The sequence below is a fragment of the Calypte anna genome, chromosome 2 (genome assembly GCF_003957555.1).
Source record: "Calypte anna isolate BGI_N300 chromosome 2, bCalAnn1_v1.p, whole genome shotgun sequence".
In the NCBI taxonomy this organism is placed as follows: Eukaryota; Metazoa; Chordata; class Aves; order Apodiformes; family Trochilidae; genus Calypte; species Calypte anna.
This window is the reverse complement of record NC_044245.1, coordinates 32,983,874-33,011,783: the sequence shown is the minus strand read 5'-3', so window position 1 is coordinate 33,011,783 and position 27,910 is coordinate 32,983,874. Positions and strand designations below refer to the sequence as shown.

General features: G+C 37.3%; 1 protein-coding gene across 1 annotated transcript in view; it reads left to right on the top strand.

The window, feature by feature from the left end:
- Positions 1-27,910, top strand: part of OSBPL3 (oxysterol binding protein like 3) — a 78,891-nt gene that overhangs the window by 9,284 nt on the left and 41,697 nt on the right. The window contains exon 2 of the mRNA XM_030445112.1: positions 10,422-10,543. The gene's annotated coding sequence lies outside the window, so the exon portion shown is untranslated. The remainder of the gene's footprint in view (positions 1-10,421; positions 10,544-27,910) is intronic.

The window sequence follows — 27,910 nt, the reverse complement described above, 5'->3', positions numbered from 1 at the left end:
TTTTTCCCCCGCAAACCATTAAATACCAGTTCTGTGTACAGAGCCCTTTTGCAAAAGGATAACCTTTGCTTGCTGTTGAGTGACTTCTGTGTTCTGAGCCAAAAAATACATATCCCTTGAATATGAGGTAGATATAACACTTTTCTCACTATGGCCTGCCTCCCAGCACTCACATCTTGCAGAGCTTGAATTTTGGAGAGTTTTTAATTTTTAATGGAATTGCCTAAGTCCACAAGGGCATTGCCACTGGATCCACCTTGCAATGGGCTGGTTACTTAAGAAGAGAGAAGGAGTAGGCTGTGCATCTGTTCTGCATTACTTTATCAGTGAAAATCATATCTTTGTATTAGCCAAGCCTAATGCATTTGCAGCTGAGAGGAAGAGTGGTATTTGGTAAGGGAACTAGATTTTTTTTTATATATATTGGTGTATGTAACCTTAATTCTCACTTACTCTGGCTGACCAAACTGGCTTTTTACTTGCCTGTGGTTCTTTTTGGCCCTTTCTCCATTTGAAAATAATGGGAGATGATCTGAGTAAATACAGGCAAATCATCTTATGAAACTTCTTTTCCTCCTCTGTGAATGCCACTTAAATATTTGCATGCAAGAATGTTTTGTGGAATGTAGGTGTGCAAACAAAAATCACAAGGCATATATTGGCTGGGCTTGTGCTTGGATTGGCTTTGTTGAAGAAAGGAATTGAAGAAAAATGTTCTGATGGCCTAATCCCTCTGTGCACTGTGATGTTGAAATGCTTATTTCTGTGTATCTGAGTTCCAGAACTCTGGAAACTGAAGTCCCCTTCAGAAAGGCACAGGCATGCAAAATACTGACATCAAATCAAGAGGAAAATATTGACAAACTTCATTGTTAGAATTGATGGAGTAGAAGCTACATGTGTCTGGTAGGCTAAACATAGGTCCTAAAAAATAGTTTGCTTGATCTGCCAATTTTTGAAAGTAATGTTCCTTTAAAAAAAGCACAAAAGCTTTCTTCACAGAAGAAATATATATGACTGAGTAAAGCTGAAGTAATTTCTTTGTGTTAATGGAAACTTTGAGGCAAAGTTAGTTTGCAGTCCAATAACTAGTGACACTAGTGACACTGAGAAGTGATATATAAAGACTTTCTTGCTGAAAGTGGATGTGCTAACACTTCATGGGACTGAAAGTTTTTCAGATACTGATGTTCATTATTTGTGGCTGTCAATGCATTTGGATGTTCCCTTTTATTAAGTGACCAAACATTATCTTAAAATAGTCTGGACTTCCCTGCTTTGACTAAAATGTCATTCTAGGATTCTGGCTAAGTGTATCTGTGGTAAGTTTGTATGAGCTGGTATAGTTCTGGGTAGAGCTGGTATTTTCCCTCAGTGTTTGTAAGAGCATTCTGCATTCCTTCTGGGCTCTTGTAAAATGGTTAACTTCTTGTTCTGCTCATACCAGGGAGCCTCTCTTTGCCCCAGTCAGTTTAGGAGACTTGCTCATGGTATTCACTTCAGGACAATATTCTGCTTGCTATCAGTCTTCCTTGCATAACCTTACAGTGATCTTGGGTGGATCTTTGGCGGTATTTTTTTTTCCTGACCAGATTAGAGGCTTGCAGTGCCTTGCACAATGAGTTTTTAAAATTTTACCTTGTATGTCTCTGTAAGAAATACCTTACTTTATGTCAATGGGTTGCTTTTTTTGTCTTTTCAGAACTTCAGCAAATTGGTGATGGGGTGAATGTGTAATCAGCTCATGCAAAACTTTCCCCTCCATGGTCACTTCCAGCTATTGGAATAGAACTTATTGTTTTACTTAGCTCCTGACCTTGCCTTCACAACTAATGAACTACACGATCTTCTCCACTTCTATTCATATTATTTCTCTCATTTGGTGTTCTACTTTTTTTGTGTATCAGATGTGCCTTTTTGTCAGGAGCAATTTTTGTTAGACCTCTCAATTTCCTTGTTCTTAGTAGGACTGTTAAAAAAACTAACCCCAAATGTTATAAATTCTCTTACAGTGATCCATATCTAGACTTTTTTTTTATCATCTTCTGTAGCTAGTTACTTAGTCACTTTGCAATTCTACTAAATAAGATGCTTGTCAACTTTATTGATTTTTTTTTTTTATGCCCCTGTTGTCTGGTTCAGATGAGATCTACATATTTCTGTTGTCTTAAAAAAGAAAAGTCAACCCCGTTACCGTATTTTCTTCTGACTCTTTAACATAATCTGATATCTGGCATACTACTGATTGTAGTAGGGATGATTTCTTCTTCCCTTTTCTCCCATTACTTGTAATTCCTGACATCATGGAGTATCTCCCACTGTTCTTTTTGTCTGCTTAAAAAGGATGGGTTATGGTTTTATGATTATGGTTTTTAAAAGCTGAATCTGAAAGAACAATTTGAGAATCCGCTGAAGTTTTGTTTGCAACTATATGCACAATTTAATCTCCCTTTCTGTTCAGAAGTCTGTAGCAGTATCATCTGGTTTCTTCAACTCATGGGCAGGAAGCTGTTACTTTTGATTCCATGATGGGGGTGTGATAGCCTCCAGGCCTGTTTCACAGTAGACATCCTGTCTTTGTTTCTTTCCTAAGAAATTTTCACTGCCAGGTTACTCTTCACTTAGTTTCAATGTGTTTGTGAAGAACTTTAAAATACTTTTTATTTAACTTTTAACCTTAATCCTGTACTTTAACATGAGGTGCAACTTGTTTTATCAGCTCCTTCCCTGCCTTTTTAGGAGGGGTGGTAAAACTATTTATCTAGTTAGGCCTTTTTCATCTTGCAAGTTACCCACTCCACACTGCATCCCATGAGGCATTCCCAGATTTGTTTCTGCACATTTAATGAAGCAGAAGCTCAGCATTAGGAATTGAGAGAATCTGAATTCATCAGTCTACCTGACTACTTAAACTATTTCCTTTTGCTTGTTACTTTAGTCAAAGATAACCTCCTGTAATGTCCAGCTGACTGTGATGTATTCTATTCTAATAAAATAACCACCCTTGGTACAGATTTTTCTTGGAATCTACTGTAGACTCACAGCATTCTGAGCAGGACTGTCTTTTTTTTAAAGTGTGGTGTGTTTTTTTGGTTGGTTGGTTTTGTGTTTGTTTTGTTTTTGCTTTAAATGGATTCTGTTCATTCTTGTGTAGTGGTGTGTTTGTTTTTAATTTATCGTTGTTTTAAGTGGTGTAGTGGTGTACTATTCCCATCTCTACTGGCTTTTTTGAATAGTCTGTGTTTTGGTATGTGTTTTGGCCATTATGACTCTGCTTTCCCTGTAGTTTCAAGCCTTGTGTTAATATCTAATTCAAGTTCATCAGTTCTGTAGTATTGGCTTCTTTTTTTTTTTCTTTGAAAACACTTCAAAACCTTTTACCTGGGCATGCCTGTTGACCTGGGCAAACTACTTGTCTGCTTGACCCCTGGTCTCATGTGTTTCAGGACTTTCAGTCCCTTATCAATCAATCAATCAATCCAATCAATCAATCAGAGATAAGAGTCTTTCTTGGCCACAGCCTCATTTCCCTTCCCTAGTGCAGTGAGGGTTGATGTGGAGATTGCATGGGTGCCAAACAACTTTCACCTCTCACTTTCAGATGTAAATGCCTCTTTGGGTGTGTCACTTTGTTTTAGAGGGTCAAGGTCCTTGTCTAATGAATATGACTGAATAGTGTTTCACTCACCTTTGTCCATCCTTGTTATTTTAATGTCTCTATCAAATCCCTTGAGATACAGCTGGATCAGTTTGAAGCCCTGCAATATAAATAATCTGTAGATTCTGCACCCTCTCCCTGTTGACTGTAACTTAACCCTGAACACCCAAAAAGAATATAGCTTGAGATAGCAGGGTAATACTTAAAATGTAAAGAAGGGTAAGGTCTGATATATGTGAATCACTTGATTAAATTGTTAAAGCATTTGCTTAAATATGACTTTATATCAAAACATATATAAATATTGCATTTAAGTGAATAATACATTTAATTGAAAATGTTTATATATCATTTTCTTTCCCCATAAAGTCACAGACATAGTAGCTGTTGTTAGTTTTTTTCAGCAGGTATTGCTACAGCTGAGGCAGTTTTGCAGGTCACCAGATGTAGAGAAAAATAAGTAAATGAATAGATTCTGGAATTTGTAAACATCATAACTGGCCACATTTTTTTTTTTTTCCTCTGTGGGAAAAATTCTCTGAATAAACTTAGTGGGGGTAGGTTGCAGCTTCTTCAGGATTTATTTAGTCTGATGGGTCTTGTTTTAACACGATTGCTTTTTAACTAATGCTTCCATGGAAGTTTTGTGACAGGCCTCAACTGTCCTGAACTGAGGCTGTTTATGCTTGCATTTTTGTTGTTGTTGTTGTCTTTTGGGGGGTTTTTTGTTTGTTTGTGGGGTTTTTTGGTTGTTTTTGTGTTTCTGTGTATACATGTCAGGAAAAAAAAAAGGTGTTGTACTTAGATGTTATAATTATGGAAAGAAGAGTAAAATCTCTCCACTATTACTAGTGCCAGGAAAACAAAATTCTGGTATCTTTTCTCTCCTGTTAATCCCTAGATCCAGACTTAGTGGACAGACACATAATGCTACCAGAGCTGCGTGCTTACTTTCCCACATTAATACTGTGGTTGCTTTGTCTGATCTCCACTGTTCTTCCATTTTTTCCTGGGGAGGGGTTCTACTACTTTTGTAAAAAGCAGCATGTGGTATGTCTTTACTCACTGCACCTTACACAATGATTTTAAATGTAAGGAGAGGTTGGTTGGTTCTGGAGACCTTTGCAGCCACACCGGGCTCACACACTCTTTAAAAACCTGCCCATGTCTGGTTGCCACTGTTGAAGAACAGAACAGCTGAGCTGGGAAGGGTTCTAGATTGCTCAGCTCTGATTCTCAACAGTTACCACAAACCATTCGGAGTATACGTATGCATAGCAGATGCATGATGTTGTAGGGGTTTTTTTGTGGTCTGGGGGACTTGGGCTTTTTAATTTTTAAAATTATTTGTTTTTAATAAGCATCTGTTGTGGTTGACAAGGTTTTAAAATACAAATCTCTTCTGTAAGAGTGGGAGATCTAGTATATAAAGTGCCTCTAGTACTCATCCCTCTTCTTGATGCTGTTGTCTTACTCCAGAAGGAAAAATCTGTAATGGCAGTGAGAGTCACGATTTTGTGCTTTATCAAAAGTGAATAAATGGAGTCTGTCTATGCCTTCACTGACAGCAGGGAGCTTTGCTGTTCTGTGGCAGCTCAGCAAGCAGTAGAGCAAGGATCTGCCATTACAATGCACACCTGGAGGCTTGCTTTAGAATGTCTTGAGCAACAGATGGACAGAGTTCCTTTATCCTGTTTTATCCAGCCTGGTCTGCGCCTCAGAAATGGTAGTTCATAGGACAGAAAAAGCTGTGGCATGCTGCCTCTGGTCTTAGTGTAGCAGGAGCTTGCTGGCAGACCTCCAGCTGGCACTGCCACAGCATAAGGATGGGCAAACCTGGAGTCTTAGCTGGCCCATCTCCTCAGGTCTAATGTAGCATTCCATAATTCATATGGTCCTGATGGATACTTTCTTTTCCATAAGTAGCCTTATTTTTTTCCCCACTCACCAGAGAAAAGGATGAAGAAGTCCAGAACTCTTAAGAAAAACTGAGAGGCTGGAACTACAGAGAGGTAGAGTGCACAAGCCCAGCAGGAAAGGGGGAAGAGGGTGTGCAGCTGGGACCTGAGGGGAAGTGGAAGGACTCATTGCAGCAATGGCTATTTTCTTTATTTTTAATTTAACTCCCAGAACTGTATGTAGGAAAAAAATGCAGGCCGGCATCATTACATAATGATCTCTAAAATGCTGAATCTGTAGAACAGATTTCTAGCTGTCAGCCAAATTTTCTGCCTGAAACCCATTATCAGCTCAAAGAGGGGAATCAAAAGCCTGCTACATAAAACTTGTCATTAACACTTTTGGAAATCCCTATGGAGTATCAGAAGGCAGTTGGAGTGCAGCAGTCTCTGCTACCACAGTAGGTTTTGGACCTGATAGTGTATGTTGTGTCACTCCAATGGCTGCACGAAAGGATCATGCTACACATGGGCGCAAGAGACTCATTCCTCTTCTTCCTCCCCTGCCATGCCTAGCTAGGTGGCAGAGGAAGGAGCATGTGGGTACCAGGGCTGATTGCTGGTGAAGGCCAAGTCTTGACTGGAAACCTGGGGCCAACACAGTTCAGCACGGTCTGCTAACGAAGCAATGAAATGGCTTCACTCAAAAAGGAGCTGGTATGCATGCTCCTCTTGCCTGCTGTTACTGGAACCAGGGGAGTGGAGTAGGGATGCAATTGGTCTTGAAAATAGCAGATCTGTATGAGTGCTGGAGACTCTTAACTTAATCATCTTCCCAGATGACTTTCAACAAGACAAGAGGGCATGGTCTTAAGTTGTGCCAGGGGAAGTTTAGGTTAGATATTAGAAAGAATTTCTTTACAGAGAGGGTGATCAGGCATTGGAATGGGCTGCCCAGGGAAGTAGTGGATTCTCTATCCCTGGAGATATTTAAAAAGAGACTGGATGTGGCACTCAGTGCCATGGTCTAGCAACTGCAGCTTTGGTTTAAGGGTTGGACTTGATGATCTCTGAGGTCCCTTCCAACCCAGCCAATTCTATGATTTTAATGGTTTCTTCCTGTGGTAACATCTGACTGTGTATGCCTTTTTTTATGGTAAAGATTTTTCTCTCATTGGAAGACAGAGAAGCTGGGGAGGAGCTGTTAAATTCTGAAAACTGTATTTAGATCAGAGCAGTTAAAGCTAGCACTACATAATGACTTCTGTAACTAGCTTACCCATCATGCAAACTATAAGATTTCTAATGTTTGTTTCAGTCAGACTTGGCATTACTGACTGCTATTGCTCACATACACCAAACTCCAAATTTTAGAAGGCATGTCTATTGCAGGTTGTGTCAAGCAAGCCACTTGCTTTGATACTCTTCCCTGTCACTTTGTTCCCAGTTCCATTTTTGGTATAAACCAGCATAATCCTATTTTGCTTCCAAAAGGGGTAGTTTTGTTCCGTGCTTCTGTGTGCAGCTACCTGATTGTCTCTTTTTCATCTCTTAAATGCTGATAGCACATTCATGCAGTGAACTGGTTTAGCAAACAGTGTGGCTAAAAATCTGGCATTTTCCCTGGTTATTTATTAACTGGATTCATATTCCACTCCATAGTCATGTTGCTACTGGTTTTAGTAGGGGTTGCAGCAGAAGTAAGTGGTTAACTCTGAGAAGGCAGAAAATTGACTAGTTCCTCTTCAAGAATTTACTTCTGCTTGCTGCAGATTGACACCAAATTACATTCTGTTGCCATATTGGGCCTTGTTGCACTCCTGGTAGCCCCTTCGAGAAATATTTAGAAATTAGTAACTTCTTTGTATCTGCTACAGTACAAAAAAATTAATTGTAGAGTTTTTAAGAGATCAATTACTGCATGTTTTGGTTTTTGTTGTTTTTTCCATTGGGTACCGAATAATTAATTTCCTCTGTTCTACATTAAATGAGCATCTCTCTATGATTCTCATGTGAGCTGTAGTCACCCACTGTGGGATGTTTGTTCAGTTTTTCCTTCTATTCCAACAAATTAGGCTCTAGAATTTTTCTGTCTTTGAGTATGTCTGTAGTGTGTACGTGTGGTTACTTTATTTCACTTCACAAAAAAAAGTCCTATATCAATCAATGTAGTAAAGCTGGTCTGCATCTTTTAGATTATTTTGGGAAGTGTGCACTGGTATTGCAAACTATTCAGAAAAAAATCATATGGGTGCCTCTCTGTGCTCACATACCAGACTAGATCACTATGGCATAGTGTTCTGGGGAGCCATTAGGAGTATGGGACATTTTTTTGAACAGCAAGTTGTGGGGGAAACTTTACCTTTGGAGGAGGAAGAATTGCTGTGTGTGCAAAAATGTGAAAAGATTATGGAACAAAGGCATCATTTGGCTTTATGGGGTGGCTAAGTGGTTGGTACAAGCCTCAGGTCCCTGATTGACTTCTCAGATACCCTTAGAAACCATTCAGAGTTGAAGGCCTATGCATTTGGCTTGTCCTAGGTTGCATGGAGTTGATGAAATTTGCAGATGTGCAGACAATGCTAAACTCTTACACCGGGGGCTGCACAGTAAAGTGGGAAATTGTTGCTGTTGTTTTGGGTAACACTTGGTTGCATGAAGACTTTGAGATTGAAGTGGTGGAAATGGCAGCTCCCCTTTCCTGCCCCACAGTCTGTGGAGTTGCTGCATAAGGTCTCAACTTGTGGACTGTCTTGAAAAGCTCCATTACTCTTCTTGACTTTGAAATAGTGATTTCCCCCCATTTTTAAACGTGCCATATGTATTGGAGTTAGCACAGAACTGTTGTTGGCTTCATGTTCCTAGTGTGAGAGAACACTTAGACTGTGTTCCCTTGGATCTGTCACTTCCCTCTGGGGTCCCTACTGTTTCAATATATGTAATATATCTCTGATAACTAACATAATTGTCTCTATCACATTTTTTAACTTATTTCTCTCACATTGTTCGTATAAATAACAAAAAGTATTAAAGGTACAATTTTTCAAAGCTAGGTATTATTTATTTTTTTCAAAGGCTTATCATAAGGTCACTTTGGTTGCCTTAACCATGAGAAGTTTTTAAAAGATGATTAGTTGGAAGTTTTAAATGTAGAACAGCCTAATTTCTGAGTTACTGGGAAAAATGCCAGCCACAGATTTGGGAAAGTCTGAGTAATAAAATTGTAAACCTGGTTCATCATTCAAATATGTTATTATTTCTGTTGCGTCTGCCCGCTGCGTGTTCCTACAGGCTAAAAATGTCAACAGGCTCTTACATATATAGCTCTTTTAGGTCTCTAATCTTAAAAGGCACAAATGAAAGAACCTTACATTAATACAAAATATCAAAGTTAACATATCAAGTGTTCTTTCTTGATTTAGTTTTAAAAATTCCCACCCTTAATATTTGGATTATTATTAAAGATACACACATTCCTACTTAAAAAAAAAAATCTAATCCTAAAATTAGATCACAGATGTTTAGACTCCAAACCAGCTGGGGGTGGTGGCATTTTCAGGAATGTTACAAATAGAAGAGGCAAGGAATTGAACTTAAATATGAAATTAGGAGTTATCAGATGTAGACAACTGATAAGAGAAGGAAAAAGTACTGCTCAAAACTCAGTGAATTGAAAAAAGGGAGATTTCCTTTTTCTTTAGAAAATATGCTGTTACTTGAAGAAGACTACTAAATAAGAGCAGTAATGTCAGTAACTCAAGAAATGCAGTTGAATTTAGTTCCATTATTGAAATGAAGCTGTGTGGTCTACTGACCACATACAAAATTAATAACTAAGCAAAAAAATATAATTTAACTGGTAAAGCTGTTATTTAAAACAAACAAAAAAACAACAAAAAGAACCAAAACCGTAAGCTACACAGTGGGTAACAGTTTTGAATCTAGGATGCAAATAGTTTGAAGAAGGATTATTTCCCACACTGATCGTGAAGAAAGATCAAGAAAGCCTCATAGCATCAGAGGTAACTTTTAATGATGTGCTGTTTTTTATAAACAGTAAATGATATATGGCTCATAGACACTTGTTCATCTGGTCACACTTGATTTCAAACTTCTGGAAAGATTATTGTCAATAATCTTGATATAGGAACTGCCTCTGCAGCAGAAATTCAAATGTAATACCTGCAATAAAGCACCATAGAGTCTATGAATATAGAGGCTAAACTATTGATCCTTTTTAGCTCAAAATGGGCACTTCAAACTTTGTCATAAGCCATTTCTGTTTGGGAGTGTTCCTGTTGTACAGAGAAGTCCTGCAGGCTGCTAAAACTGTAGAATTTTTTTTGTCTTCAGAAAAAGTGCACTTGACTAAATGTCAGAACTGGTTGGTTGTTTCAAAGCAGCAGCTGAGTAGTGGTAGGAGTTTGTCAAAGAGTAGTACCCCTGGCACCTCTTTCTGTCCAGGAGTCATCTTTCTTTGTACTGACAAGATGTTTGAGTGGAATCCCTACACCCTCAGTATAGAATTACACACAGTTCTGGATCCTTGAGGCAAAAAAACATTTCTGCTACAGGGTACATTGCTCTGTTTGTGTGATAGTAAACTAAAACTTAGTTGTGTAGTTATGTAGGAGAATGTTAGTAACCTGAACTTCTAATATATATGTTTCAGGAAAGGAAGATTTAGCTGTGTTTAAGGAAGTATTTTTGGGGGACATGCCAGAACAAAAAAGAAAGGGGGGGGGGAAAATAAATTTCCAGGTATTCATACATTGTACTCCATACCTTCCTCGTGCTTTCCAATTATGAAGGGACAATGTAGGAGGAAGTTTTATTTCTTATCTTATTTTCCGTTTATTTTTCAGATCCAACACCAGAGTCGTGAGCTTACCACATCTTACCTAACTGAGCTGTTCAGACTTTCACTGCTGTAGAAAGAAGAGATCTGGATTCTTCATAGTTGATACTGACACTACACACTCTCACTGTAAGTTAGTCTTCTTTATCTCATGGGTAGGGTTCCCTCCCTATAGGAAAGCAGAAAGCTGGAGAGAAGACATAAACACTGATGTAGCTGATACAAGGGTTGTATCATTGTTAGCTGTGGCTGCTTTAAGCACATTAACATCCGTATGTGTTCAGCTTCTACAAACTAGAAAATGAATCTGAGGAAGAGCGTAAGGAGTGGAAAATACTTCTGCTTGGTTTATTTGTACTGGCAGGTACTCCCATACTGCTACAATGGGCTTTCTCTGGGAGGCACACAGTTTCTGTAGGTTCCTTTTACCAGATAGCACAGTTTATCAAATATTATTACAAAATAGTTACCTGATTATGTTGGAAGTTTTATGTTTAAGTAGTAAAGCAGTGTTTCGTGATAGCCTAATGACTTTTAAAAAATACAGTTGTACTTGGCAGAAGGGAATATAGACCTGCCCCACTCTAGATGAGGCTATTTTATTTACTGAGGGGAACAGGTATGTTCATGACATCAGATGGAGTCATGCAGGAAGCCTGTGAAAAAGGTAAAGCCTCACTTTGCTTATTCTAATCTTTCCAGTGCAAGGATGTTCTCCATTGAAAGACATCTTTGATAGTTGCTAAAGGGAAGGGTGCTAGTTGTACAGGGATACAAAACTAACAGTTTGAGCAGTTGCAATAAGGGAAATTTTCATTCTTCTAATAGCTGTAGCAGAAGGCTGCAATGAGAACTAGTATTTATCTCAACAGTAATATTTTTGTTTTCCTACTGATGTAGTACCTTCCTGTTGGCATATGTTCTTGGAAGCATTAATAATTTGTAATTTATTTTTTTTAGATATATTAAATCTCACTAACACAGTGTAACGTCACTGAATAGCTCTGTCTTTGAAAAAGGAAAGTAACAGTAACAGTATTTGGTGCTCAAAGTGAATTCACCCTACAGTGAAGTTACCTTAAATTCATTTTTACAGAGTTCAAAACTTAATACAACTTAATCTATGGCTATAGAAGTGGTGAGCTTTTAAGGGAATTGTTTACTGCTCTCTTGAATGGAATTCTCATTCCTTAGTCATCATAGATTTCATTTAAAACTTAGCAGAACTCCTGTGTATTCTTTCATTGGTATTTTCTTTCAGTTTTGCCAACCTAAATTCCAAGCTTAGTTCTTCAGTAAAAATATTATCATGTAGGTTGGGTTTTGTTTTTCTCTCACTTAAACCACTGACAGAGTAAGTCCTGTGAAAGGTATTCAGTTTAACTTTGTAAGATGAATATTGGCTGACCTGCTATGCATATTGTTAGCCCAACATTGTCTGCTGGCTCTCTACTAACTGTCTTACATGAGAAACTTACTGTACAAAAGTAGATCCTGCACTAAAACACATCATTTAGTACTTCCTCCGAAGGAATATGTCTTCAGTGTTCATGTAGTAATAAATGAAAAAATAACCAACGTGCACTACCCTACCTCTCCATTATGTGCAAACTCTTTTCTGTAAGTTTAAGATATTATGTCAGGTTAATTCCAAAGTGGTTTTTATGGATTTAGTTATACTTGCACAAACTTGTTCAATGGATAGTAGCATAAGTAGATATTCCCACAAAAAAAAAAAAAAAAGCATGGAGAAGAAGAGAAAAAGGATGTTTGGTAACTTACTGTCTTCTAGTTGCTACTGAAAAATCCATTTTGTGTTACTTTTTAATACTAAGTATATATCTGAGCATCATGGAGGGCATTTATGGAAAGCAGGAGGGAAGAACCAAGATAACTTTACCTCATTAAAGCATAACTTGTAATTTTTAGTTTTTGTTGTAGGTACTTTGGTCTTTAACAGATAATACTGTATTACACAGAAACAGTTTGAAGCAACTGGACTGCTGATTTGGTATGGTTACAGAATACAGTAATTTTTAGAATTTGAGTCAGCAGAAATCAAATGCTCATGAAACTATTAAAAGGTGGATCAAACGTACAGGCACTGTTTCATTAATACAGCATTGTAAACAACTCATAGCTTACATGGATCTTTTTTAGGGCAAGTTGACACTTGAAAATACCAAATGTGTCAAGCAGATGTTGGGCTTTCAGTGGATTGAAAAGGTTGTGAACTCCTCAGTCCAGTGTTGTTAAGGCCACAGACCATCCCTCCTGCAGTAGGAATGCTGTATGGCTCTGACATGAAAATTCAGATGTTTTGAACATTGATTGCTTCCTGCAGCTACTGCAAAGTGTCTGTGTCTGGGTGGCTTTCATAGATCGTAAACTTCTGACAAAATTTAGCATATCATAATGAAATGGAGATGTGAAAATATAAACAAATGAGAGTATGTTCTCTACCCTTAAAGACTAGACATGCTGAATACCTCTGTGGTTATGTAAATTCAAGTATTGCCAGAAAATTATAAAAGTGTCCCTAAATCCAGAAGGTGTTTTTTTTTAGTTGGCTTTAATCTTTTTGTATGCTTTCATTTCATAGGAATATGGAAAGAATGATTCTCATTAAAACCTAACTAACAATATGTGGATATTTGGTATTAAATTTAGCTAGAAAGTACTCCACAGACAGCTGTACATATTTGCTTAATTAAGTAGTAATTTATATAGCATCACATATGTCTAATTCAGTCTTTACAGTTTTTATTAGTGTTGGGAAGAATTAAATAAAAATAAAATTGTATTGTGTTTATGACCTGTAGTAAACTTCATTTCCATGGAAACTGCTTAAAATACTGAAAAGTAGTTTTAAATTAAATTTTAAAATGTGCAACATAAATAAAACTAACTTACTGAACCAGAAATGTCCAATTTTTCCACTTCACTGATTTGTTTCTGGTTATACTTAAGACGTGTAAAAGCTGTTCCCTTGCACAGTTAATTGCTATTTTGTTAATTTATTAGATGAAGAATTAGCAGTCTGTGTGAGCAGTATACACCACAGGCTCAGCAGCATATATTACCTGAGTAAGATGTTGCTATATAAATTTCATGCTAACTTTCCAGAGCAGCCTTGATTCCAAGTGGACAATTCCCAATCTTCTTGATCCCGCAGTTAAGAATCTCCTTGCAACCTTCAATCTCAGCATTTGCTACTTTAATTTCCCTTTTCAATTTAAATAATGTTTAGGAGACTATCATCAGGTAGTGCAATATCTTCAGAAATAAAATTTCAAAATTAAACATTCTTAGAAGATGGTGGGTTGTTTTTTTTTTTATTTGCTAGTCTTTCAGTCTGTCCATAAAGACCATAATTTCTGTTTTTCTGTTGTTCTGTTATCACCTGGGGTGACAGAATTTACCTGTCCTCTGAGAAACTGAGGACACAGCTCTCCTGTCTCCTTTTCTGTTCTTTTAATGGGAAAGCCAACAGATCATAAAATATGCAAAAGCCCTAACTGCCACACTCTAAATGACAAGCTGGCAATTTTCTTGAACCAGTACATTTTATAAGGAGTAACTACCAAAGATTTTTAAATCAGCACTGGTTAAACCCCGAGGTTTATGATCTGCATTGTTATAGTTTGGAAAAGATATGAACAAATACAATGTCTCATTCAATTTTTAAAGCAAATATAAAGGAATTAAAATGTAAATAAAAGAATTGGGTTTTTTTTTTTCACAAACCCTGGAGAATTTTTTGCATATGCTGTTTCTTTGCTGTATGGCCAAATATAGAACTGTGCACATCTGTGTCTGAAATACTTCTAAAGCTTTTTGGTTTGGTGTTCAGCCCTTGGCAGCATGCATTTTTATTTTTATTTTACCCATTGCTGTTGGAGGCTGTATTTGAGTAAAGAAAAGGAAGGTCAGCAGTGAGGGAGGGAGAGGGGAGGACTGTGGCTTTTTGGTTGTAAAGGGGGAGGGATTTACTGTTCTTGACTTTTTGTAGCATGGACTTTTTCTGCAATTTGGTGTATCAAATTTGGAGACAAGGATTCATTTCTTCCTAGACTAAATCCCACTATGAGTTTCCTGAAGAGTGAGAAAGTTCACTTGCCTGCATTTAAAGTCATCCCATGATCAGGAATTCAATTTTTTTAAAAAAGTCTCTTAAGTGCAGAATTATTCTTCCCTCAGGTCATGACTCTTGCTTTCACTTAGACTCTGAACAGATAGAACAACCTTCTGCATTCAAACTGTATTTTGTACTTCACCTTTAAAAAACCCATATGGCTTAAGTTTTGGGTTTGTTGTGTTGGTTTTTTGTTTGTTTTGCAATGCCAAAGAATTTTCAGGGGAATCTAAGGGAAGTTACTAATTCAGAGATGCTGATAGCTAAGTAACAGCTGTGAGGGGCATAATTCAGCATCTTCCCCTGCAAGTTGTGAGATTTCAATCCACCCTGTGTTTGCAAACTCCTTGCTGAAGGAATGCTGGTGACCAGTGTGCAGGGGCTGCCCTGGTGGATGTAGGCTTTGCCTGTCTCTGACATAGTCAATATCAGGTGCTAGAGAAGCAAGTGTGTCAGTCCTTATCTGAAATAATTATAGAATGTTTGACCTTTTGGCAGATCTTTCCTGTATACTTCATCAGAGTGACTTGTGATCTAATGTGAAAAAGGCTGTCTTTATTTTTTCAAGTTTATAGAGATTAGACATCCCAGTCTAATATGTGTATCTCTTGATGGTATACACAAAGCTAAATATTTATTTTATAGAGCTCAACTTTTGATTTGTTTGGCAAAAACGTCCCTCTTCAACGGTGGTATATATTACTTCAAGCAACAATTTCCATGGCCTAATGCATTAACTTGAAAAATGATGTTAATTTCATTTAATTAAGAAAAAATGAATCTACAAAAAAGAAAATCCCAGTACACCAAGCTCAAGAAAGCAATGACTAACATCTGCAGTAACACACAAGTTAAGTTGGCCCTTGAAATGAAAGGGAGGGGAAAAAATAAACTCCTCCCTCCCAGTGAAATAGCTTTACAGGGTATCATTAAATCTCACTTAAAAATATTGAGATGTCTTGCTCAAGACACATGCAGTGAGAAACATAATTTTTCATTTGAATCTTTCTTCCCACCCCCAGAAATGCCCTTAAGTTCTCACTGATTTTGTCTGTTTTCTTTTCAAGTTTTTTTTCCCTGAAGCTGTATTTCTGATGGAAGAATTTTGAACAATATCACACAAGTATCTGTCAAAAGAAGAAACCCATAACATTCCAAATCACTGGGTATCTTTCAGATTGTCAGTAGATCTAAATACTACCACCAAAATGAGCTGTGCTTTAGTAAAAGTGAGTGTGAGAATGGCACCATGCATCTATAGTAATCATCTTAGTAAAGTATGAAGGACAGTAAAGCTCAAAGATATAGGGTACAGGGACTAGAGACTTCAGAGAAATACAAGAGAGGAAAGAAATGAGTGATAAGAATATCATACAACTTTGTAATTCTGTATTTATAATCAGTTTGGGGCTTTGTCTACTTTATGTATCATTCAAAGTAGAAGGACATTTTCAAATGGTGAACAAGTATCAGGGTTCTGTAAAGCACAACCAGGCTAAAATCATATTCCTAAGTGTATTTAATTTTGTTTCTGTCAATGTTTCCTTGCATTTTTTAATATTCTTGAAAAATCAAATTAAAGGTTTTAAAAAACCCTGTAACTTGAAATGCAACTCAGCATACATGACTACCACTTTTTTCTTTTCTTTGAAGTACTAATGGAGGAGAATATAATACCTCTGCAAGGGTCTGTTGGTCAAGCCACAGGTTATTTAGTGTGCATCTGTTTAGGCAGATTTGGGCATTTTGCAATTTATTTTGTTAGCAGATTTCAGATTTAATTCATGATTAGCAGCCCAAAATCTGAGGAACACTTCTAAAGTGGCATCTTGGGTTTGTAATCTGGAGGCCCTTTGAATAGTGGCTTGGAAGGAATAAGGAACCACTAATGCTGTCTTTTGCCTGGGTGTCTGGCTGTGCTGTTAGACTCATCACCTCTGGGGAGACAAATTTTCAGTCTTTCAGTTACATAACTGTGCATCACATTTAACATTTAGCCTGAAAGTCTCACCACAGTGTGCTAGATATCATGTAAGCATTTAAAGTGCAGAGGCCTTGTCATAGAAGAAAAAATTCTGCACATTGACTTGATTTAAAAAGGGAACATGAGCACTTGAACCAGGTGATAGCATCACCAGGTATAGATATAGAAAGCATAAGGCTGTGTGGTCCCCCTGAGTCTCCCAGGCAGGTGGCATACTGAGGGATCTGAGAACACTGGCCAGCTCAGAAAGCACAAGTGATGCAGAGCTTGAGTGAAGTGTCCAGATCTGACCCAGAGCTAGGAGGCTTCTGCCTCAGCTCCCAAATATGAAATATGCAGTTGTGGGGCTTGTGAAATCTGATAGGCAGTGACCTTTTGTTGTCCTTCAGCTCTGCAGCATCAGGCTACAACTGCCATAATTGAGTATAAGTCAGTAAAATTGCTGTCATTAAGCTGGAGTTTGTGAAAAATGGGCTTTCATATATATATATGAATATATATATATGGTTTGGTTTTGCTTTTAAGATAGCTTTATTTGATGTCAAAGTGTCCTTAGTAAGGTCTTTGCTTATTTAGCTGATGTGAAGCAGCAAAACATGTTATAAAGTTCAGGGCAAGAAAGATGTACCATACTTTATAAAGCATATTTTATTGATGTCACAAAAATACTTGTAATTCTCCGTGCTTTTGTAGTTCAGAGTACTCCAAAATGATTGTGAAAACCAGCATTGCTGATTTGTTTTTCACTTATTTCTGTTACCAGTGGTAAACAAGTCCTGATTCAGTATGTTACAGGCAAGAGCAAATGAAAGACTGTTCAGTGGTTTTGGAGAAATTGTGGCAGCAATGTTTGAACAATTTGCTTTCACATGTTTTGTTTAATTTATTACCTGTGAAATACTCCAGTTTTGTGCATGAAGACATGAAGACTGATTACTGTAAGTGGATATTGTTGAAATAATATCTCACTGCTTGCTCAGCTGAAGAAAAGATGGGCCTGCAGTATCCCTGGAATTGGATCCAAGTTAAAAAAAAGACAGTGGTTGATAATGTGCACTCTGCTAATTGTTCTGCTCTGTTCAGACATAAGTAATTGTGTGACTTAATTTAGATCCTCTAGTTGAGAAACATTACATTCACATGGGAAAAAATGCATTTGTCACGTGTGATACTTTATTGTGCCTAATGAATAAAGTCAGCTTGACAATTCCTGAACTTGTTGAGTTAAACCTCTTAAATTTGCTGTATAGGGTGGTTAAGCTGCTGGCTTTCACTTCCAAATGCCTCATGCTTTTCCCACACCCTTGCCCATCTCTAGGAAAGTGTTCCAGGGACAAGAAGTGTGGCAAGGAAGGAGATGGAGAGAGATGGAGCTGTGAATGTGTGAACTGGCAACAGGATCTATAAGCTCTGAGCAGTTAATATAAAGTCAGATCCTTCTGCAGAAGGCAGCAAAACCAGTGAACTGAAGCATTTATTGAAAACTCTACTTTCTTTAAGGCATTGTATTCTGGAACTGTATAAACAACCAACAAAAGGAAATGACAGACTTTTCAAGAAGAGTCACTGGATACCATAGGGAGTAAAGGCAAACTTGCATCCAGTTTGTGGAAATAATACCGAATTTCTAATAGGTTGGTGATAGGTTAGAATTTGTATACTGTGATTTATGAAAGCAAAATATCAAGTGTGAAAGTAATGCAGATTTGGGTAAGTCTAAATGAACTGCACTTCAAGGTGGGTGTTTTGGGAAGCACAAAGATGTGGGCAGATTTCACTGGGTGTTATTCAGAACCTGACATCATTTGTCCCACTTTACAAATCTCAACTGAAAAACCTCCTGGTCCTGAAAGGAGAGAAACACAAGGAGAGAGATCAAAATCTTTTTTCTTCATTAATTAGATGACTTTTTTTGTACCTGACACAAATATGAATTAATTCTTTTTGGATGTGTGGGCAGCTCTACCAGCATTTTTAATTCTATTTTCCCAAAATAAATAGACAGAATACAGTACCAGGTGCTCAGGAAATGTCTTGTGTTGTGCTATACTTTGCATATCTTGACTTACATCTTTTAATCTATTCAGCATGATAAGTGTTCATAAAATCATCTCTCTAGGTGATGCAAATGTTACTGGAGTGTTACAGGAGATCTTCTTTGCTTTATCATTCCATTTTATCATTTGATGTATTGGTCTCCTTCACTGTTGAAGCAATGATCACCTTCACTGTTCATCTGCCTAACTGATCTTGTAAAATCACACAAGGGAACAACCTCTCACTATTGTACTCTGGAAGATCATTATGACAAAAGACATCATCAGGGGGGTTGCAGGTCCTTCAGTCAGAATAGGAACTGTTTGTCCTATTGATTCCCTGTCTGTGCAAGCTTTGAGTGTTTTGTTAGGTAATCAGATATGTGTGGTACTTTTCTTGACATCTTTATGTTGCTGACCACATTACAGATGAAATTCATGATGAGCTGTTAAGAGTTTTTTCGTAGAAGCTCCCTCTTCTAGTCTAGTAAAGTCTAAGGCTTTCCAAAAGGATATTTTTGCACCAATCTCTCCATTATACTTGAAGTGAAAATATGCTCAAACTACTTTGCTCTTTTCCCCAGACACTGATGAGCAGTCTGGTTGAGTTGGCAAGCCTGAGAGTAACAGTATGAAACAGGAGCTGGGGGACTGCAGGCTTCCACAGCTCCTAGGTTGGAAATTTGTTACTTATTTTCTAATATTTGAATACAGAAGTTGGGAAAACTGCAATTTCTGATGATGCAACTTATATATGTAACCCTTCCAACTGCCATTGGTCATTACAAGGTTAATCTTTAATGTTATGTTCCATATAAATTCTTGTCTTCTTGGTATAACAAAAGTAAAAGATTTGATTATTTTTGACATGTTTTATAATGTGCTCTCAAAACCAGTGTAACAGAATGCTTAGGAGAAAAGGTTGGGTGCATTTTAAATTGAAATTTTAAATTATCTTGACAAATTACCATTCACAGTAAAGTTGTATAGTTTTGGTTTGTGTTTGTTTTTTCTTTTTTTTACATTCCTCCTCCAGAGCTTTGCTTTCTACATGCATTTAGTTTTTCTATCTTTTCACAACTAAATGCATAGAACAAAATAATGGAGTTCAGTCAATACTTGTTTTAACTGTCTGTATCACAGTTGTATTTTTCTCAAAGAAAATGTGTGTTATGAAAATATTTTAATGTCTGCAAGCTTCAAGTTTTGGGGTGAAGACTTGGCGAAAACTTTGCAGTTTTCAAAGGCAGAGCCTTTGAAAAGACATTTTTATATCAAAAAAGCAATTTTATGGCATAAGCTTTGTAAAGGTGTTTTCCTTTATGCATTCTGTATTTTACCATGTAAAAATAGGTACTTGAATGAATTTCTCAGACCTTTTATCCTAAAAGTATCACTTGCTGGCAAAATTGTGGAAAATGCAGCCACTAGTAAATGAAAATTAATGAAAGTTAAGGAAAAAATATGTATGTCAGCATGGGTGAAGTGGGCATGACTGCCATCTGTTAAGAAATTAGCTTTCAATATTATGCTTCCTGCAACTTAACATTATTAATTTATGCCTAATTTTATTTAAAATACTGCCCCCCTCTCTTTTAGTTCTTTTCTCTAAAAAATAGGTGCATTATATGAAAAATAATGAAAAATGTTTTGTTTAAATATGTCAGATACACTTTATGCTGCACTACTGATAATTAACCACAGGTTGAATTTATTTTTGTTGAATCCTGATGGTTTAGAAAAGCCAGTACCATATGTCAGCATTTTAGAAACAAACACAAAAATCTGACTGGAAGAGATATCTAGCCAGAAATCTGGCTAGGAAGAGATAGAAGGCGAAGACCAAGAATGGTGGCACTCCTATAATATTAAGCAGATGAAGGGTAATCCACATCACTTAAATGCTTCTGTTTGTTGCTGCTTTTGTAGCCTATAATTAAAATCCAGTTGTTAGTTGCAGTTCAAGTATAACCAACCTCAAAAATGCTCTGATGCAATCAAGACATTAGCCTGCAAACATTACAAAATTCTTCATGTTGTTGTCTGCTGTCTCTATAGCCTATATACAGTGACTGTAACTGGGGTAGAAAAAACAGTGTACTCATTAGAAATAACAAATATGGATTGTGAAGTAATAGCACCCTTTCACTGAGCTTAAACCAAGTTCTTTGTAAATTATTCACTCTGTATTGCTGACCCATCCTAATTAAAACCTTTCATCTTTTATACCTCTAAAAATGTTTGAGAATGGGAGTGTAGCTGAAGCTACCTCAGTCATGAGGAATTTTCTTTTTTTTTTGCATATTAAATTACTTTGAAATAGATACCTGGTGGCTTGCACTAGTGAGAGTCTAAATGTAGAGATTAGAGACAGAGTATCTTTTTGACATCTGTCTGGATAAGTTGAAAATAGCACTGCTTCTATTTTGTTACTGACAAGCTGGTAATGATCATCCCTGCATTTTGGCCAAAATAAACTATGTGAACTATCCCCTGTGACAAAGGATCTCTGCTGAAGTGAGGTGGGGAGGGCTCCTCTGATTACTATTTTTAATTTATTTTTGGCAGGAGGACTACTAGGCTCCAGAAGAGGGGCACTAACAAATTGCTAGGGAACAAGAATTTTATTAACTGCATTGGCAGTTTTAAAAGTGAATATGAATTTGAGCTCTAACATTTTAGTGAAGGCACTGAGCAGATAATGAGACCCATAAAAGTTCTCAGCAGCTTTGTATTAACTCTGAGCTCTGTTGTTGGAGGCAGATCATGTTTTTCCATTGAGATGTGATGCTTGTATAAACAAGCATGTATAGTGTACTTGTATAAACAAATGTGCATTAAAACCCTGTACATATTCCTTGTTCTGGGATGTCTGTAATAGTGATAAATTATTCAGAGTCTTAATTGGAGCTTTCCTCTTTTGACCAACTTCCTAACTTGATCTTAGTCTGTGTTCTATTGGAGCTAGACAGTGGCAGGACAAGACCTGATGTGAAAGCCCTGACTCTGAAATGGACCTTCTGTTCTTCCTGAGATTGGTTGCTGCTTCTGCAGCTTTGTGTTCGTTTTCTTCCTTTCTCAAGGTCAAAGCTTCTCTTACTATTTCTATCCAAGAAGAGCCTCTATGGTGACCCTTGCTGGATGTGTGTTCTCCTCCAGCATTTCAGAAATTGAGAAGGTGATGATGAGGTTTGATCATTTGAGGTGGGGAGAAGGATCCCTTTTATTGCTGTCCTGTTAACATAGTTGGAGGCCCTCATCTCTAGCCTGCATCTTCTTTGGCTGACCCAGCTATTCTGATTGATACTTTCCAATTTCATATTACTTGGCAAAACATTTCATTTACACATTCAGATTTATAATCTAGCTTCCCACATCGTGCATCTCCTAGATCGCTTTCAGTGGATCTTTTATCCGATGGTGTGAGGATGAAATTGCAGAAAACCTGATCTGTAGAACCTCTCTCCTGGCCCTCATTGTCAAGGTGTTTGTTACAATCATAAATATGAATGGATTTACGAGCAACTGTGATGTAGAATCTTCCAAGATCATGGTTCACTGCATCTGCTTTTCACAGTTCTTGTCACCTGCATATGTACATGATGCATGTTTCCAAGCAAAAATGACAGTTGCAGGCATTGTCCTGTCTGTCCTTGAAGACCACCAGCTCAAGCCTGAACACTTTTAATTTTTATTGAAAGGAAGCACATTTCTTGGTACATTTTTGCTTTGTATTTGCTTTTTCTTTTTTTTTTCCCTCCATTGAAAGCTTGGAGTTAATGTACTCTTACCTTCTGACATTAATAATAACAAAAATACTTAGCTCTAGTAGTACTAATTGTCCTCAGTATACTTCATACACATTGTTTCCCACAACAGCACAAGGTTGGGAAATTAGTGGCTCCTTTCCAAAGATTATGCTAGAAAGGGTTAACACTGCTGTGCTATCAACTGCCTGGCCTTGAGCAGGAGACTGTACACCTGTATTGATATTTCAAGCTCCCTTAATATGACAGATGTTCTGTGAAGACATAATATTTAAAAGAAAGCTGTAGTTCTGCATTTATAAGTACTAATGTTGTAAAGTACACTGAAAAAGATGTACTGGAATGGGCTTAAAGACAGAAGCCTCTAAAGATAGTGTAAGTCGAGCAAGAAGAAAACTAACATTTTCCTAACTCGTGATCATTATACTTTATAAAACACAGAAATTCATTTACATGCATCTTAGGAAGAACTACGTCTTGTTACCATCATTAAAGTTAATGAGATTTGAATTTTGAGCTAATGAGCCTGCTTAGAAAGGAGAAGCCCTTAGTATTCTCAAAGGGAATTTTGTTTCCTTTGTAACTTTTTTCTTTTAGAAGTGACATACACGAGACATATGTGACGCTTCCAGTGTTTTGTGGAAAAACAGATTTCTAGGAATGGGACCCTAGTTTTTTAGTTGGTTTGGTTTTGGGTTTGCTTTGTTTTTTTCAGAAAGTAATGATGCCAAGGTGTGCAAAGTAAAACACCACATCTAAGAGAACAACGCAGATCTGTGTGTTTTCTGGTCAGATATACACAATAATATTTTGCTTCAGACTTGAGTGAGGATTATTCCTGTACTACCAAATCTCTTCCAGTAGTCCTATTTACTCTTTTTTGTAAAACCCTAGGGTTTCTATCTCCATAGTTAAACCAACTATTTCAGCTGGTTTAATAAAATCTGTTGTTTGATATCAGCTTTGATAAGTTTATGCATCTCGCAGCATTATGCAGCTTATTAGGTCAGTCACAAAGTGACCATCTGATGTGGTGTTACATGGATGCTGTAAATGACTTGAAAGGGAGGTGATGTCTTTTTCTTGATGTGCAGGCATTGCTGTTTTAAGATTTTGGATTACTACACACTGGCAGAGTGACAGATATTTTCACAGGAGACCCAGAACTAATATTGTGCCTATCAAAACTGGATCTAGAAAAACAGTTTGTATTTCAGCAGTGTTTTAGCAATGAATGAAATTTTAAAAAGAAGCCTTAGGGCATAGTGGAGGATCTTTGTTTTAGTTAATAAAGCAAAGCTATAAATAGTAACAGTGGAAAAGGGAAAGGTGACCAAGCATGTGCCAAAGCTCTGATGGCAGTGTTTCCACTCCTACCAGCTCTGGGACATTACCACTAACAGATGGGTCTTTCCAAGGTTTTTAGTACAGACTGTAAAATGATACCACGTGCCTGCTACTTTCCTCACTGAAAATGATAATAAACCTCTCTTCTATTGCAGGATCATCCTTTGCCTTTCCACTTGTAAAGTCTTCTCGAGATGAATAGCACTTCCAGTGTAAACAGACCCTCTGCTTCTTTATTAATTAAGCACAGTGGGGGCTGTTTGCATCCATAGCACTGCTGTATGCAGTGGGTGTGCTGCCAGTGCAGCGTTTGATCACAGCTTGGTAGCTGTTATTTTCTGCTGTGTCCTCTTGACAGGCAGACTGTGCACCTCTCTGTTACTGGGTCACAAACCAAACCAGTTCCTGCGGTCCCCCAGCCTCTGGCTTCTCAGCCAAGTCTAGGAGAGCCGTGCTGAGAGCCAGAGGGGGCATATGGGAACCCACTCAGTTTGTTAGCTCCTGTTAGAGAGCCATGAGCTGGCAAGCTGTCCCTGGGCAAGTCTCCTTCCAATAAGAGGAGGGGGGGGTGGGGAAGGAAGGATTAATTATTTAGAACCAGATTGAGAGCTAGGTCAGTCCTATTATTTACAATTCTCGACAATGATTAAATGTTGAGTGGAAAAGGTGGTATGACAGCTGGCTAATTACCATATTAATACAGCCATTTCTCCATGTATTTTCTGTATTGCTAAGGCACCAAGATTTTTTAGCGTATCTTTCTAGAATATACACACCCAGCAAGTTTTTTTTAATACAAGTTTTATATATTGTAGGTCTTCTGAAAGGTGGAAAAGTGTCAAGATTGTACAGTTAAAGTGAATCGTGTTGCGTGCAGTATGATAGTCTATTTCTATGGTGGATGTAAATGAGATGTGGTGGTTTTATATATACTTATGTCCCAGGATGATAAGTGACCTATTTCTGAATTTATGTAGGATTTTTCTAATAGGAAGATTGAATAATTTTCCCAAAGCATTAGTGAAACTGCTATTTGTTTTGAGGAGAGTCTGACTAGACTTGACATTGTAGCATGTTTGTCTTAGATGTTTTTATTGGGATGTAGTCTACTGATTTGTTTCTGTAATTTTTTTGTATTCTTATGTTTGTTTTTCTTTCCATATACTGGAACATCCAAGATTTTCTTTCACCAAGTGATGAACATTACACAGGAAACATAATCTGGTGTTAAATGCATTATTTGTTGTTTGTCTAGCTCCTTCTCTTTCCCATTTTATCTGTATCTCTTGATTAAACAATTAGAAGTTTTTTTGAACTAAATTTTCCTCTTTTGGGTTACTGAAACACATAATTTAATTACTACAAAAGCCTCCTTAAGGAGGTGGTCTAGATGGAAGTGCCAGATTCTTTGCATCGTGAACTATTTCAGAGAGTAGTATGTGCCTATGGTTAATGAAAGCATCTGCTTGAGAGGTTGTGATTTGATTGATGTCTAGAGACAGCACTTACCTGATGGAAAGCAGTTCTAAAATAATTCCAGTAATAGTCTCCTGAAGTTGTTTGAACTTTTCCTTTCAAAGTTAGTTTCAATAGCTTAGTACTTTTAAACCATTTTGTTTGCTATTAAAGTTTTCTTCTGTAAAGAGAGTAGCTAGCAACAGTACAGTAATTGTGTAGTGACTGTGTGATTCAACAGTATGTATCTTATGGTAATTCAGGAACAGCTAACACCCTTCTTGAAATACATCTTCAGAAGTTATACATAGTGGTCTGTAGTCTATATATAATTTGTTCCCTTTTTGTGCCAGATGAGACACTGGGATAGATAAAAGCTGACAATTAGAACTAAACAGAGAAAGCCTTGAAAAACATAACTTGGAAACGATTGTTGCTTTCTTTATCCAGATGGATATCCATGAATGTAACTTAATAATTTAATAATAGCTACAGAGCAAAGCTTTCAGCACTGTTTTCAGTAGGCTTTCTGTTGTTCCTGTTCTTCTTTCCACAAAACCTGAATTGACTGCAGTTACAGAATGAGATACATATTTTCAGTTTTGCTGCTCATAATCTCTCTTCAGTGTTCTTTCACTGCTGAATCAGCTCAGAGGCAGCTGTTAAAGCTTTAGTTTTCATCCAGAGCCGTAACAAAAATAATTGCATAATGTTGATTCTTTTACTGCAGTTTGCCATATTTTTTTTTAATTTCTGCCTTTCTTCTGTGAGACATGAAAAAACTTGGATATTGCTGTCAGCCTTGAGAGTTTTGAGGGATTGAGAAGTTGCTTTGAATCTATGCAATTTTAAAGGTTTGTAGGCAACCTGGGATGGTACTTTAAAAAAAAAAAATAGGTATTTCTGTAGTATACATTATCGTATATTTACATTAGCTTTAATTGAGGTAGAATAATAATGCTTTTAGTAAGACATGATAAGTAGAGGTAAGTGCTGTCTATGGGCTTAGCTATAAATAATATTGGATACTCAGGTATTCTTAATTCTTAAAAATAAACCTGTCGAGGTCATCTGCAAAAGTACTCTTGGCCTACTTTTGCTGCTGTTGAATTGATAGAGAAGAATTAGGCCAATGCTTGGCATTTGTGAAATTCCTGTCCTCAATTTATTTGGATTTGTCTCAGCCTCACGCCTTTGATTTGTCTTTTTGGAATACACCAAAGTAAGTGGTACTCTGTGCTTTGGAGGAGAAGTGGGAACAAACACCATTCGGAGGCTGTCCTGTGGCATGGGGATGACCCAAATGTATTGAACCTGAAGCATATGTCCCCAATTAGAAATCTGCATGAGATAAATCTGTACCTATTAAAGATTCCAGTCCTTAATGAAATGCCACACAGGTTTGTCTTCCAGATAGGAAGTGAGTCTGCCTTCTCCAAATCACAATTTTCCTGATCTCAGTTGTAATTTCAGTATGAAACTCATGCCCTACTCCTGAATCAGACCTTGACAGCACATTGCTGAGCTGCTCTATTTTTCTTCATCTCTTGCATTATGTTTTCTGGCTTTGTACCTGTCTGCTGGTACCTGAAAATAGTTGCCAAGCTGACTCACCAGTGAAAGAGCCCCAGCAGATCTGGTTTTCTCCCCTGACTTTTGTAGACTGAGGCTGTTTCATTGCTGATGCTGAGCATTAGATTTGCTTGAGGGGTAATTGAGTATTTCTAACCAGGATAAGATGAATGTCATGAAGGGAGATTTTGTTGAAAAAAGGGCATGTTGGTTGGAGTAGTACAGCAAACTATATTGCCAGAGAGGCACTGTATACTGGGAAGGGTTTTTGGAATTTGGATGCTTCAGACTGCAACAGCAGGGATAGATGTTTTCTGCAGCATACTGTTACCTTACTCTTAAATATAGCACCTGGTTTTGTAGTTTGTTTTGGTTTGTTTTTGTTTTCTTGTTTGTTTTCTTGTTTTATCTAAGGAGACTAACTCCTAAAATTCTCTCTTTAAAAAAAAAAAAAAAAAAAAAAGAAAAGGCAAACTTCAATTACCAGTGAGCCCAGTTCAGGAGTGTTCTTGCAGTGCAAGTGAGGTGAATGTGAAATCCTGCCTCCCTTGTTTCCTCAATTAAATTTCTCATCTCATTTTGGAAACTTCCTTGCATTCTTCAGTGCAGGTTATTGTACTCTTCCAAGCCTGCAAGTTCCTTGCCTAAGACAACAAATTCTGAAGTGGCACACAGTTCAAAAAGCTCATCCACTACCCCAAGTTTTGGAAAGCATCACCCTTTTGTTATTTCCTCTGTTTGGTTAAAAAAAAATCAGTTACCATGACAACTCTTGCCCACACTGGAAATCCTTTATTGGGAGTTCCTGGCATAGTTTTTATTTGCATATTCTGAGAACAGCACTGTTATTAAACAGACTGTTAATTATTCTTCCAGTCACTGACTGAGACAAATGATGTGATAATAGTTACAACTTCCTTATTCCAGGTAAGCGTGGTCACACACAGCTCTATGCAGCTAAGTTTGCACATTCACTACTTCTATTTATTTCTCTTTATATATAAAGGTTTCGGTGTTTTTTTTCCCCCCTTACATCCTGAAACTATGCTTATTTGTTTAAACTATCAAGGAACTGGAAAAAAATAGTTTATTTTTGGTTACTCACCATCCTTTTGTGAGACATTTTATCAGATGCTTTCCTCACATTTTGAGGATATTTTTGTTCTTTTTATAGATACATTTATTACATTCTGTGTGCAT